Raw genomic sequence first — 13,646 nt, forward strand, 5'->3', positions numbered from 1 at the left:
GCAAAGTTGAGACTGCGCAACACCAAGAACAGAAGCAACATATCTGTACCATTAGCCTCACCAACACATGGTTGTTAATCAGTCTCTCTGCTTTGTCCATGGATCAGGAACTTCACTTAAGCTCTTGCAGTCCTCACCCCCACCATCAGAGGGTACAATGACCAGTCATCTTCTTTCTTCCAACTCCACTCAATTACCAAAGATCCCTTTAAAGTATTTGATTCATTCTTTAGCAATTGTCAGAGTGTTACACTAACTACTACCCCTCACATTAACAATCCTCAACCCTCTCTCCACGCACCTGTTCATCATGACCATCGTCTCTCAATCCTCCCTCTCAGAACACTCCTCCCACTGCCCATAGACCCATACACTCCACAACCATCAACAAACTCCCAATGCCATGTAATGCTCCACCATACCTCTTGATTACATTTCTGGCACCTTGCTGTTCAACTCTCCCACTCATTCCGGTTCTGGAACAGTAAGTCCATATGCAACACAACCACACTCATCATTAGCCCTTAAAACACACACTTCAAGCACCTCTGTATCACAGAAACCACATTCCAGCTTTATGAAAATTACAAAGGATGGCATGAAATGTTGCTGATCTTCAGTGGTTCTTCTGATTGATATGCTTTTTCCCACAGATTCCTTATGGGAATAATCCAAGCGCCATGATGTATCTGGAACATTTTCTCAGAGTGCTTCCTCACCCGCACTAGCTAATCCTGCTTGGCTTTAGCATGGATCTGCAAGACTCCACTACAGATAATGTACACAATATACAATGCGTCACAGGTGCTATATTGAGTCCAAACAGATATTTATTCAAACTCCATGTATATCTAGCCTATTCAACCTCTTTTTCTCTATTCTAGACAATGATATCACCTGTGACCATTGAAACTCAATCACCACTATAGGCAAGAGTGATCCAGTCTTTTTTATCAAGCATCAAATGATAACAGATGACAACTGTTGAAATTCACTGACTATTCTGACCGAAGCTATGGTTATCAGTGTTGAGGAGAAAAATATTGTAATGCATTTATAGCTTGGTGTTTTGGATAGGAGAGGTGCTGGAATGGCTGCTTTAGAAACAGTAACTAAAGCATGCTTGAAATGATAGCTCATACAGGAGGATGGAATTAAAAAAAATATCTATTTAACCATGGGGCAGGTTGCTTCATTAATCTACTTGTCTTGTAACAAAATCCACTTGGCCCTTTGGAGCGACAAATTATGGCACCAATCTCATTATATGAGAGCTCTGATATAGCCTTTCTGATTATGCCAGGGCTCAAACTTTAGTAGTGCTTGAATACTAGCAATCCCCTTATGTTTCTGCAGGCCAAGTTTCAGCAGATCTACATACTGGGCTGAACGCAGTGGTAATAGTTCCAGGGTAAGAATGCCTTTTTGAGTCAGTGCAAACCTACTAACTTGCATGTTTTAAGGGTTTTCAACAACTATTCTCTAATATTTTTCCATACCGAGAAATGTAGGAAACTTACTCCTGACAATGGCAGACGTAAACCTTCTTCCAGAGTTGGGAAAAAAGTGGTTGGAGGGATGTGAACTTGCAAACACTCAGATTTTCGCACAAGCAAATCTACACATGCATATTTGCTTATGCTAAAATATAGTCCACTACTTAAGTACTGTTTCTTGTCCTACTTATGTAAATTCTTGGTAATTCACAAATACTGTATAGCAGCATTTTAATGCAAGGAAATATACCATGGGTGCACTTTTGAGACTTTCTTTAATAATTGGGCCCCTAACTTGGTCTGGCTTTGACTGCAACCTTTTGTGTTTATTAAAATTCTCTCTATCTCACTCTGTATCGGTTGGCTTCACTGTGAGTGACATCATTCTGTTCTTTCACAAGGAGCATATCGGCACACAAAGTAGTTTTGTTCAGTGCTATTAAATACTGTAACAGTGTATGATTTTTTAAACCAAAAGCACAAGTTACTACTTGTGTAACGATATATCTGTAAGAGACATTAGTTAGTGATAGATTCCTTACCTTAGAATATCCCCAGGCGTCAGACTGGATCCGGAAATTTTTGCGTAGCAGTACCCTTGCGCGTCGGTAGGCGTCGTCTGAGGCTCCGCGTCCATCGGCGGCGTCGTGGGCGCCGTGATGACGTCGTCGGAGTACTTAGACGCCGCCTCTGCGTGCTGTCGTCAGTTCTTAGACACAGCTTTTCCGCGCCAGAAACGCAGAGCTATGCTAAAAACCAACACTGGTGCCTTGAAAATAGGGCCCTGAAAGGGGATGACCTTAACCCTAGATATCGGTTCGCAGAACGGGGAGGATGGGTGGGTCGGTAAGGAATCTATCACTAACTAATGTCTCTTACAGATATATCGTTACCCAAGTAGTAACATGTGCATCTAAAGAGACACGTTAGTGATAGATTCCTTATCTTAGAATAGATACCCCAGCAATACCAACCCCGGTGGTGGGTCTGCGAACCAATAATCACACCAGAAAGTCCTGTAGGACGGAACGGCCAAAGAAGCCATCCCTCAGGACTTGGCTGTCCAGGCAATAATGTCTTGCAAACGTGTGCAGCGAGGCCCACGTAGCCGCCTGGCAAATGTCCTGCAAGGGCACTCCTCGGCCCAAGGCAGTAGTAGTAGCCGTGGCTCGAGTGGAATGAGCCCTCAGCCCAACAGGGGGTTCCTTCTTAGCCAAGGAGTAACACGCCTGGATACACAAGATGATCCATAGCGAGATGGTCCACTTGTGTACCGCTTTCCCCTTCTTAGCCCCCACGTGACCAACAAAGAGCTGGTCATCCACCCGGAACTGGCGTGTGCGATCTAGATAGAAAGAGAGCGCACGTTTTGGGTCCAGACGGTGGAGCCTCTCTTCCTCCCTCGAGAGATGCGGAGGCGGAAAGAAGGTGGGCAAGGTGATGGATTGCCCAAAGTGGAAGGCTGTGACTACCTTGGGCAGAAAAGAGGGCCTTGTCCGCAACACAACCTTGTCCGGATGGACTGAAAGGAAAGGAGGTTTACAGGATAATGCCTGGAGCTCACTCACTCTCCTGGCAGAGGTGATGGCTACCAGGAAGGCAGTTTTCAAAGTAAGAAGGCGGAGAGGACAGACGTGAAGTGGCTCGAAGGGAGCGCACATCAGAAATGTAAGAACCAAGTTCAAGTCCCACTGAGGCATCACAAAGGGCACAGGAGGGAACGTATGTGTGATGCCTTTCAAGAATCGGTTAACAATTGGGGTCTTGAACAAAGAAGGTTGATCAGGCAGCCTCAGAAAGGCTGAAAGGGCAGAAAGGTAGCCCTTGATAGTGCCCAGAGCAGAGCCCTGCTGGGCAAGAGAAAGAAGAAAGAGAAGAACCTCAGAAAGAGGGGCAGAGAGGGGATCCACAGCCTTTGCTGTGCACCATGCCACAAATCTGTTCCACCTGCAGGCGTATACCGACTTTGTGGAGGGACGCCGGGCTGCCAGAATGAGGTTACAGACTTCAGGAGGCAAGTCAAATGGCCTCAACTGTCGCCGCTCAATCTCCAAGCATGGAGGTGGAGACTGGACAGGTTCGGGTGGAGGACCGTCCCCTGCTGCTGCGACAGAAGGTCCTCCTGAAGAGGCAAACGAACCGGGGGATCGACTGACATACTGAGTAGCTCGGGATACCAGTACCTTCGTGCCCAGTCCGGAGCCACAAGAATGACTTGTGCCCGGTCGCGCCTGATCTTCTTCAGCACTCTGGGCAGAAGTGGTATAGGCGGAAAGGCGTACAATAGACCGCAACTCCAGTCGCGACGAAAAGCGTCTCCGAGCGAGTGTCGCCTTGGAAATTCCAACGCGCAGAACTGATGACATTTTGCGTTCTCTTCGGTGGCGAATAGATCTAACCAAGGCTCTCCCCATCGCAGAAAGAGACCTTGTGCCACCTCCGAGTGCAGATGCCATTCGTGATCCATCATGCACCAGCGGCTGAGTTCGTCCGCCCTGGCGTTCAGAAAACCTGCCAGGTGTTGAACCACCAGGGTCACGCCCTGATGTTCCAGCCATTGCCAGAGGCGCAGAGCCTCCTGGCATAGGCGCCATGACCCCACCCCGCCCTGTTTGTTGCAGTACCACATGGCCGTGGTGTTGTCCGTGAACACCTGCACTACACTCCCCCGGACAGAGGGGAGGAATGCCTTCAGTGCTAGACGAATCGCCCGCAGTTCCAAAAGGTTGATATGGTTTCATAGCGGGGCCCAAGGGCGGGGCGTCTGAAATATTTTACTGGTGTCGACCCGAGCTGGAAGGCGAGGGTGTTACCGGGTCCTTCGTTTTATTTTTCGGGAAAGGGGTTTCGGTACTCCCGGACCGCTGAGCTGGGGTGACTGTCTCCTATTCGGCATTCGAGTCGTCGGCCTGTGATACAGAGACGTCATCTTCCTCACCCGATTGTTCCAGTTAGAGATTGGAATCTGTTCCGAAGACGTCCGGAATCGAGCTGCTTTCGTGAGACATTTTGTGACATCGAGCCCGACGATCACGGATGGTTTTCTTCGACCTGAACGATGCACAGGCCTGGCAGTTCTTCTCTTCATGCCCAGGGGAGAGGTAGAGATTGCAAACCTGGTGCAAGTCTGCATATGGGAACTTAGCACCACACCCTGGGCATTTCTTGAAAGGAGTCCTTTCGATTGACTAGAGGTGTGGTTGGCGTGTGGAGGCCCAGAGGCCGGCTTCGAAGACGAAGGTCGAGTAGTTTGTTTTTTCAAGGATGCGCATCGAAAAGGAAACGAGATCGGGACAATATTGTCGAGTGGAGAGGATTGCGCGTCGAAGGGGGATTCGAAACAAATATCGACCCGGAGCGCAGCAAAGTAAATTCTAACCTGATGGCGGAAAAAAACTATCTAAGGATGGAGTTGATGCTCATGCGCAGTATTATCCTAGGGCGGAGTCACCTACCTCGTGACTACAAAGACTTCTTCCAGAACAAAAGCAAACATCCGAGCCCAACACCAGATGGCGATCTGTGCAAAAGTATACAATCTGCAGCTCATATGCCTTGAACATAAGTTTCCCTCCCTGTACTATTTCCTGCCCATTTTTCTTGTATTCTTCTGGGAGATAGTGCAATAATTATTCCATCTGGTCCCAGTATGCCCTATCATACTGTACCAGACCGGGAGCAGGAGGTGCAGAAGGAACGGAGTCTGACACTTGTAGTAATGATTTCAAGGAAGGTTTTATTTTCATGTACGCTTTTCTTCTCCTGTTAGAGAGTCTTATCCGTGCATACTCGTCCGGCTCCGTTCTGACGCCCTTGGGGAAAGCCGGGAGTTCAAGGGTGGTTCTGCCTCGCAGGGGGGTGAGTTTCCGTCGGACCGGAGGTTCAGCAAGGTCCTTTCTCAGGCGTGTCCTCAATATGGGCCAGGACCGTAAAGAAAAGGAGAAAACAGAGCAATCACTTGGATGTCCTGCGTAGGACGTTCGAGGGGGGCCGGGAGTGAGGGAAACCAAGTGCAGAGAGTCTTTACAACGGACTGTACTGTGCCTTTCGTCCTCATGAGGGGAAAGGAACAAGGAGAATATACACTATGTACACTGGCTTGTCAGTCGATAGGCTGGCCACTCCGACCTACCCAACCCGCCACTCTGCCCCGTACCTTTGTGAGCCATGCTCCTCCCGCGGGAACGTGGCGGGCGATTTACCGAGACGTTGGCCTCCTGGCTTGACGTCCACTGCTGGGCTTGTCGGGGCTTCTCCTTCGTCTTCACCGCAATGCTTCGAATCAGCTCTCGCTCTCCACTCTTCTCTCTCCGGGGAAACGCAGTCCGCTGTCTTCCAGGGTCCTCCTCCTTTTGGCTCTGTGACGCTTCATATGGGCGGAGTCTCGTCTTCCTCACAGGCGGCATTAAAGGTGCCTTGTCCTTTTTCAATCACGTCTTCCCAACGGTGCTCAGTGTCTGCAAGTGGCCACTCCTCCGGGTAAGGGGAGGAAGGTTGTTGGGTGGGAACAGAAAGGGGCGACAAGGGAACAGCTGACCACCAGTCTCGTGAAGTATCAAGTTCCTCACCGTTTTCCACACAGTGGCGTCCCGCCCCGTCACACATACCTACCCAATAGAACTTGTGTATTGGCTATACACCAATGGTTGGCTGATTAAGTAGCTACTCTTTACCCTGAGGCATCTATTCGTTTTGATTCTTTATCTGGAGGTGGCGCCTCCCCTGAGGTTTGTGAATTTACCCTTTTATGGGCATTAGAGACCACTAAAGAATCCAAAGGCAACTGGCCCTTAAAAAATGGGTCAGACGGTGGGGGGTTATATTTTTTGTACAACCTAGGTGTTGGCATACGTGCCCCAACTGGAACCTTGAAAATATTGTTAGCATGCGTCATCATACCCTTTAATATAGGCAAGGACTGTGATGTTCTGTGTGTGTTTCCTAAAGTTTCAAATAGGAAATCCTCTTCTAGGGCTTCTTTATGTAAAGTCACCCCACGGTAAGTGGCTGTCCTAGCAATTACCCTCCTGATATGCAGTATCATCATCAGGAGGGGAAGTTTTGACCGAACATAGATCCAGGTCTGTGTCTACAGGTGAGTCTATATTGTAGTCATCCTATGAATCAGGCGGTGGCTGATCAGAAGTGTGATCATCCTCTCCTATATCAGGATTTGTTATTTGGACAGCCTGGTGGTGTGATGTGTAGTGGGTCTGAGGCTGGTATAAAAGGTACTGGTCAAGAAGGTGGAGGGGTTTGAGGAATGTTGATAGGACTAGCAGCCATGTCCTTTTTCTTCTTGAGAGGGATTTTATATTCTGTGTCTATTTTCCTTTTGGAAGATGGTATTACTGACTTGGTTCTAATGTGCAGAGTGTCAGGATTTATATGAATTTTCTTTTGTTTTGGATCCAGCTTTTGTTTAATTATTTCTAGAATAGGCTCTGGTGGCTTCAGAGAAGTGTCTGTTTCGGTGATTAAATTTTCGGCGCCAAGCTGGATCTGTCCATTTTATCTTTGTTGAGCTTGAATGTTTCTGAATCAAAGGGGCATCATCTCAGCTCGAACCTGAAGGCTTGACTAGCTGTTTCGGTGCCGAGCTGTAAGGCAGGGCGTTGGAATTAGAGTCTCAGTGCCTACCATGGCCTGGTGGCAGGGGTGGCAAACGGCGGGTTCTGGAGTCACTTCGCACCTATACACCCGGCTTCCCTGGTGTAGGTATCCTGGTTCCTGGGGTATCCGCGGATGGGCTGACTCTCCAGCCTTCTGTCTTGCGCGGGGTTTCTTCAGGGTTCACTGGAAATGGTCCTTCATCTCCAAAACTGCAACCACAATTTTCCCGTTGACTTCTATTGTGTACGCACCTGTGTTTCCACTTGGCACACAGCCTCCGTGGGGTTCCTGGTACATGCCTTAGGTGGTTCCTTGTGTCCCTAGCTCTTCTGAATCTCAGAGTCCAAGACCTGACTTCATTCGCAGTTTTCATTGCACTTTCGTAGTATAAGGTTTGGTCTCCCCCTGGAGACCACTGTGTACTGTGCTTACTTACCTGTTTGCGATTGAAGAATTGTGGGTAATTGTGTTGATATGTCTAGGCAGGAGATATACCAATATGTTAGTGAGTGTTGTTTAATGAAAAAATACTTATTTTTATAAATACACTGTGTGGTTCTTTTTCGTTTAATATACACCACAGGATTAGATTTGGTAAAACAAGCTGCTTAACACTACTTCTGGACTAAGCCTAAGGTGAAGGCTGCTCTCCACATCTGCCACTTGAGGAGCTTTCAAAGGTTGTCTAAGAACACAAATATCACCAGAAGGGTTGTCTAGATTAGTGCAAGGTGCCTCACTTAAATAAGTGTGCATTATGAAGTAAGTCAGCCTCCTAAAAGAGCTTATCAGCTTGAGCAGATATGCCCCTGCAATACCCTTGTCGATTCCTGGATATTGTAAGTGACCAGGGAAGCCATAGTAAGTACATGGGCTGGACATTAGTCATTAAGAGTTCCCTAGCTCCATGATGGCGTCACTGAAATATGGAATGTTTGGTGCCAAACATCTCAGCATAATAAATCTGCACTGGTTCCAGTGTCAGATTTATTAAAAATTGCACACAGGGTAACCCTTAGAGGGGTCCCATGAAACCTACCAATCATTAGTGTGGTCAACGACTGGCCGGAGCCAGCTTGCTACCTTAAGACAGTGTTCTGACTTCATGTGCAGCGTGCCTGCGTGACCTGAGGTTGGGGTACCCTGTGAGCAAGGCGTGGTATTTGAGGAAACGCATTGGGTAAATTCGCCATCTGAGTTAATAAACTTCATGGAGAAATCAGAGAAAGGCTACACATTTGTTTGGAGGAGAGTGCGTTTTCCGTTATTAATACATCTCTCTGCAGAGTATAGAAAATGTAAAAATGGCCAGATTACATTTACTTTTCAAAACACAAGCCCAATATAATTCATGTTAATAATAAAAAACTGACCATGGGAAGCCTTTCAATAAACCTTTATTTGAAAGCAAAAGGAAAGGGAATATGAGGTATTGCTGACCAATAGGCTGCAGTTAAAAGAATAAACAGAAAACTGGCATTGTGCATTCAAGCTCTTCACAGTACCCCCTATATCCAATCATACCCCACAGGTAACACGTCAGGTCATTTCTTCAGAAAACTAAGGTATCCTGCACACAGAATTAGTTGAGAGTTGCAATAGCTTCCAACCGGGCAGGTAAATGGGTTGCTTATGACTTTGATGAGGATTTTCCTAGAAGAGAACTACGAGTAAGCAATTTGTCCTTCACTTCCGGGGGATCCTCATCAATAGTCCTAATCACTGAAAAGAATAGCAAGTCCAACCCACAAAGCATGGACTAGGAAGAAAAAAACAGCTCCAACATTTAACCAAAAAGGTTGCTCAAAGAAGCCTGTCCTGCTTGAGTGTCTGCTTTTATCATTTGAATCCAGGCAGTAATGCACAGAACAGAAAAGAACAGATATCCAGGTAGGGGCTTTACAAATTTCATAAAGAGGTACATTTCTCAACAGAGCTACAGTAGCGAGGCCACTCTGGGGATATTAGTATCATTTTGGTTTGAGACAGTATAACTTGAGAATCGCTGTAGAGATGCACAAGTTACTACTTGTGTAACGATATATCTGTAAGAGACATTAGTTGGTGAGAGATTCCTTACCTTAGAATATCCCCAGGCGTCAGACTGGATCCGGAAACTTTTGCGTAGCAGTACCCCTGCGCGTCGGTAGGCGTCGTCTGCGGCTCAGTGTCCGTCGTCGGCGTCGTGATGACGTCGTCGGAGTACTTAGACACCGCCTCCGCGTGCTGACGTCAGTTCTTTGCCACAGCTTTTCCCCGCCAGAAGCGCAGAGCCATGACAAAAACCAACACTGGTGCCATGAAACTAGGGCCCTGAAAGGGGATGACCTTAACCCTAGATAACGGTTCGCAGAACGGGGAGGATGGGTGAGTCCGTAAGGAATCTATCACCAACTAATGTCTCTTATAGATATGTCGTTACACAAGTAGTAACTTGTGCATCTGAAAGAGACACGTTAGTGATAGATTCCTTACCTTAGAATAGATACCCCAGCAATACCATCCCTGTGGTGGTGGGTCTGCGAACCAACAATCACACCAGAAAGTCCTGGAGGACGGAACGGCCAAAGTAGCCGTCCCTCCGGACTTGACTGTCCAGGCAATAGTGTCTTGCAAACGTGTGCAGCGAGGCCCATGTAGCTGCCTGGCAAATGTCCTGCAAGGGCACACCTCGGCCCAAGGCAGTTGTAGTGGCCGTGGCTCGAGTGGAGCGAGCCCTCAGCCCAACAGGGGGTTCCTTCTTAGCCAAGGAGTAACACTCTTGGATGCACAAGATAATCCACCGGGAGATGGTCCGCTTGTGCACCGCTTTCCCTTTCTTAGCGCCCGCGTATCCCACAAAGAGTTGATCATCCACCCGGAACTGTTGTGTGCGATTCAGATAGATGAGAGTGCACATTTTGGGTCCAGACGGTGGAGCCTCTCCTCCTCTCTCGAGGGGTGCGGAGGCGGAAAGAAGGTGGGCAACGTGATGGATTGCCCAATGTGGAAGGCCGTGACTACCTTGGGAAGGAAGGAGGGCCTTGTCCGTAACACAACCTTGTCCGGATGGACTGAAAGGAAAGGAGGCTTACAAGATAGAGCCTGGAGCTCACTCACTCTCCTGGCAGAGGTGATGGCTACCAGGAAGGCAGTCTTCAAGGAAAGAAGGCGAAGAGGACAGTTGTGAAGTGGCTCAAAGGGAGCGCACATCAAGAACGTAAGAACCAGGTTCAAATCCCACTGAGGCATCACGAAGGGAACAGGAGGATAGGTATGAGTGATGCCCTTCAGGAATCGATTAACGATAGGGGATTTGAACAAAGAAGGTTGGTCAGGCAGCCTCAGAAAGGCTGAAAGAGCTGAAAGATAGCCCTTGACAGTGCCCAGAGCAGAGCCCTGCTGGGCAAGAGAGAGAAGAAAAAGGAGAACCTCAGAAAGAGGGGCATTGAGGGGATCCACAGCCTTCGCTGTGCACCATGCCACAAATCTGTTCCACCTGCAGGCGTATACCGACTTTGTGGAAGGACGCCTGGCTGCAAGAATGATGTTGCAAACTTCAGGAGGCAAGTCAAATAGCCTCAACTGTCGCCGCTTAATCTCCAAGCATGGAGGTGGAGACTGGACAGGTTCGGGTGGAGGACCGTCCCCTGCTGCTGCGACAGAAGGTCCTCCTGAAGAGGCAGACGAACCGGGGGATCGACTGACATACTGAGTAGCTCGGGATACCAGTACCTTCGTGCCCAGTCCGGAGCCACAAGGATGACTAGTGCCCGGTCGCGCTTGATCTTCTTCAGCACTTCGGGCAGAAGAGGTATAGGCGGAAAGGCGTACAATAGACCGCAACTCCAGTCGCGACGAAAAGCGTCTCCGAGCGAGTGCCGCCTTGGAAATTCCAACGCGCAGAACTGATGACATTGCGCGTTCTCTTCGGTGGCGAATAGATCTAACCAAGGCTCTCCCCATCGCAGAAAGAGGCCTTGCGCCACATCCGAGTTCAGACGCCATTCGTGATCCATCGAGCACCTTCGGCTGAGTTCGTCCGCCCTGGCGTTCAGAGAACCTGCCAGGTGTTGAACCATCAGAGTCACGCCCTGATGTTCCAGCCATTGCCAGAGGCGCAGAGCCTCCTGGCAGAGGGTCCACGACCCCACTCCGCCCTGTTTGTTGCAGTACCACATGGCGGTGGTGTTGTCCGTGAACACTTGCACTATACTCCCTCGGACAGACGGGAGGAATGCCTTCAGTGCCAGACGAATCGCCCGCAGCTCCAGAAGGATGCAGGAGGCCATCAGCCCCAGAAGCCGCAGCGTCAACCTGACCGAAACTCGGGATAAAGGCCGAAAGATCGGAATCAGAGCCTGTATATCCCGAACCCGCTGTTCGGGTGGGTATACCCGAAACTGCACCGAGTCGAGAACCGCTCCGATGAAAAGGAGCTTCCGAGAGGGGCACAGGTGTGACTTCGGCACATTGATGGAAAATCCCAGCTGGTGCAGGAGATCCGCCGTAGTCTGGAGGTGGCTGACGACTGTCTGGGGCGAGCCCGCCTTCAACAACCAGTCGTCGAGGTAGGGGAAGACTGAGACCCCCAACCTGCGTAGATGAGCTACGACCACCGCCATCACCTTCGTGAACACCCGTGGGGCGCTGGTAAGGCCGAAGGGGAGCACGGTAAACTGAAAGTGCTCGTGGCCTACCGTGAACCGCAGGTAACGCTGGTGGGCCGGCAGGACGGGGATGTGGAAATACGCATCCTGCAAGTCCAACGCTACCATCCAGTCTCCTGGGTCTAGGGCAGCTAAGACCTGAGCCAGAGTCAGCATTTTGAACTTCTCCTTCCGGAGGAAGCCGTTGACGTTCCTCAGATCCAAGATAGGGCGTAGGCCCCCTTTGCCCTTCTTGGGCACCAGGAAGTAGTGGGAGTGGCAACCACGTCCTACTTTTGGCCCAGGAACGCGTTCGATGGCCCCCTTGGCCAAGAGGGCCGAAACTTCCTCCTGCAGGAGCCGCAAGTGATCCCCCGATACGCGGTGGTGTTGCGGTGGCATGGCTTGAGGGGTCGTCTCGAAGGGGAGGGAGTAGCCCCTTCGGACGATCTGCAGCACTCACCTGTCCGAAGTGACAGTGCGCCAATGAGAGTGGTGATGGCGAACCCTGCCTCCCACTGGCGTCACATGGGCCGAAAAGCACGGACTAGGAGGGTTGAGAGGTGGATGCCGCTGGGGCAGGTGTGGACTGACTCCACCTCTTTCCCCGACCGCCTCAGCGGCGGTTTCCACGGCCGCCGCGCTGGACGATAGTTTGCGGCGAGTGGCTGGCGGCGCGTGTGGGGACGCCCCTTCCTTGGCCACGAAAGGAGCGAAAGGCACCCGTTTGCTGGCGCGGAGAGGCCCAAGGACTTGGCCGTAGCCCTGGAGTCCTTAAAGCGCTCAAGCGCGTGGTCTGCCTTGTCGCCAAAGAGGCGACGGCCATCGAACGGCATGTCCATCAGAGTGTTCTGGACGTCTGCCGAAAAGTTGGCGGATCTCAGCCAGGCGTGGCGTCTAACCGCCACTGTCGTAGCCATCGCTCTGCCCAGCGAGTCAGTAGTATCCAGTCCACACCTGATGGAATACTTGGCTGCGTCCCGGCCCTTCACAAGGGCTTGGTCGAGTTTGGCCCGTACCTCCAACGGACACTCTGGCAGCACTTCGGCCACCGTCTCCCACAGAGAGTGGGTGTAGCGGCCCAAGAGGCATGCGGTGTTGGAAGACCGCAGTCCCAAACTAAGGGACGAGAATATCTTCTTGCCATAATTCTCGTACCTCTTAGATTCCCTGTCCGGTGGGGCCGACGGGAATGCGGTCTGGGAATTAGAGGCCTGGATGACCAGACTCTTGGGGGGGTGTGGGAGGACAGCAAACATGGGTCGCCAGGAGCCGGGCGGTGGCGTCTGGCCACGTTCCTATCTACGGGCGAACCCGTAGCGGGCCTGGACCAAGTGCCCAAAAGAACGTCGGTCAAGGCCTCATTAAACGGCAGCAGAGGCTCCATGGAGCATGACTGCGGCTTAAGGACCTCTGTGAGGAGGTTAGTCCTCACGGCCGCGACAGGGAGCTTAAGGCCCAAGGCCTTGGCAGCCCTCGTCAACACCACACCATAGGTAGCCCCCTCCTCCGAAGCCACGGTAGGAGGAGACACAAATCCAGTGTCTGGAGAGGTGTCCAGGCCACTGGCCTCCCCAAGGTCTCCTGCCCAGTCCATATCAGACTGACAATCTTTGGTCAGAGGGTCCTCAGACCCCTCCCAATCCTCCTCATCACCCATCTCCTGAGACTCAGGGTTGTAATTGCATGAGGTCGGTTCATAGAAGTAAAAATCTCCAAACGGCGTCGGGTGCGGCACCGATGATAGGCGCCGTCCCGACGTCGGAACCGAAACAAAGGAGGTATCGGGGACGGCGCCGCCCGAGGACGGCGCCGGAGGTGACACCACACGGACCGACGCCGGGGGTGGGGGGGGGGGGGGGGATGGGGGTCGTAAGGTCCTCCGGTGATGGTCCAGAGCCCGAGAAAG

At 50.7% G+C, this 13,646-nt stretch overlaps 1 protein-coding gene across 2 annotated transcripts in view; it reads right to left on the reverse strand.

Moving 5' to 3' along the window:
• The window catches only part of RALGAPB (Ral GTPase activating protein non-catalytic subunit beta), a 1,758,088-nt gene that overhangs the window by 150,203 nt on the left and 1,594,239 nt on the right, over positions 1–13,646 (reverse strand). The window lies entirely within an intron of this gene.

This window comes from Lissotriton vulgaris, chromosome 7 (genome assembly GCF_964263255.1).
Source record: "Lissotriton vulgaris chromosome 7, aLisVul1.2, whole genome shotgun sequence".
In the NCBI taxonomy this organism is placed as follows: Eukaryota; Metazoa; Chordata; class Amphibia; order Caudata; family Salamandridae; genus Lissotriton; species Lissotriton vulgaris.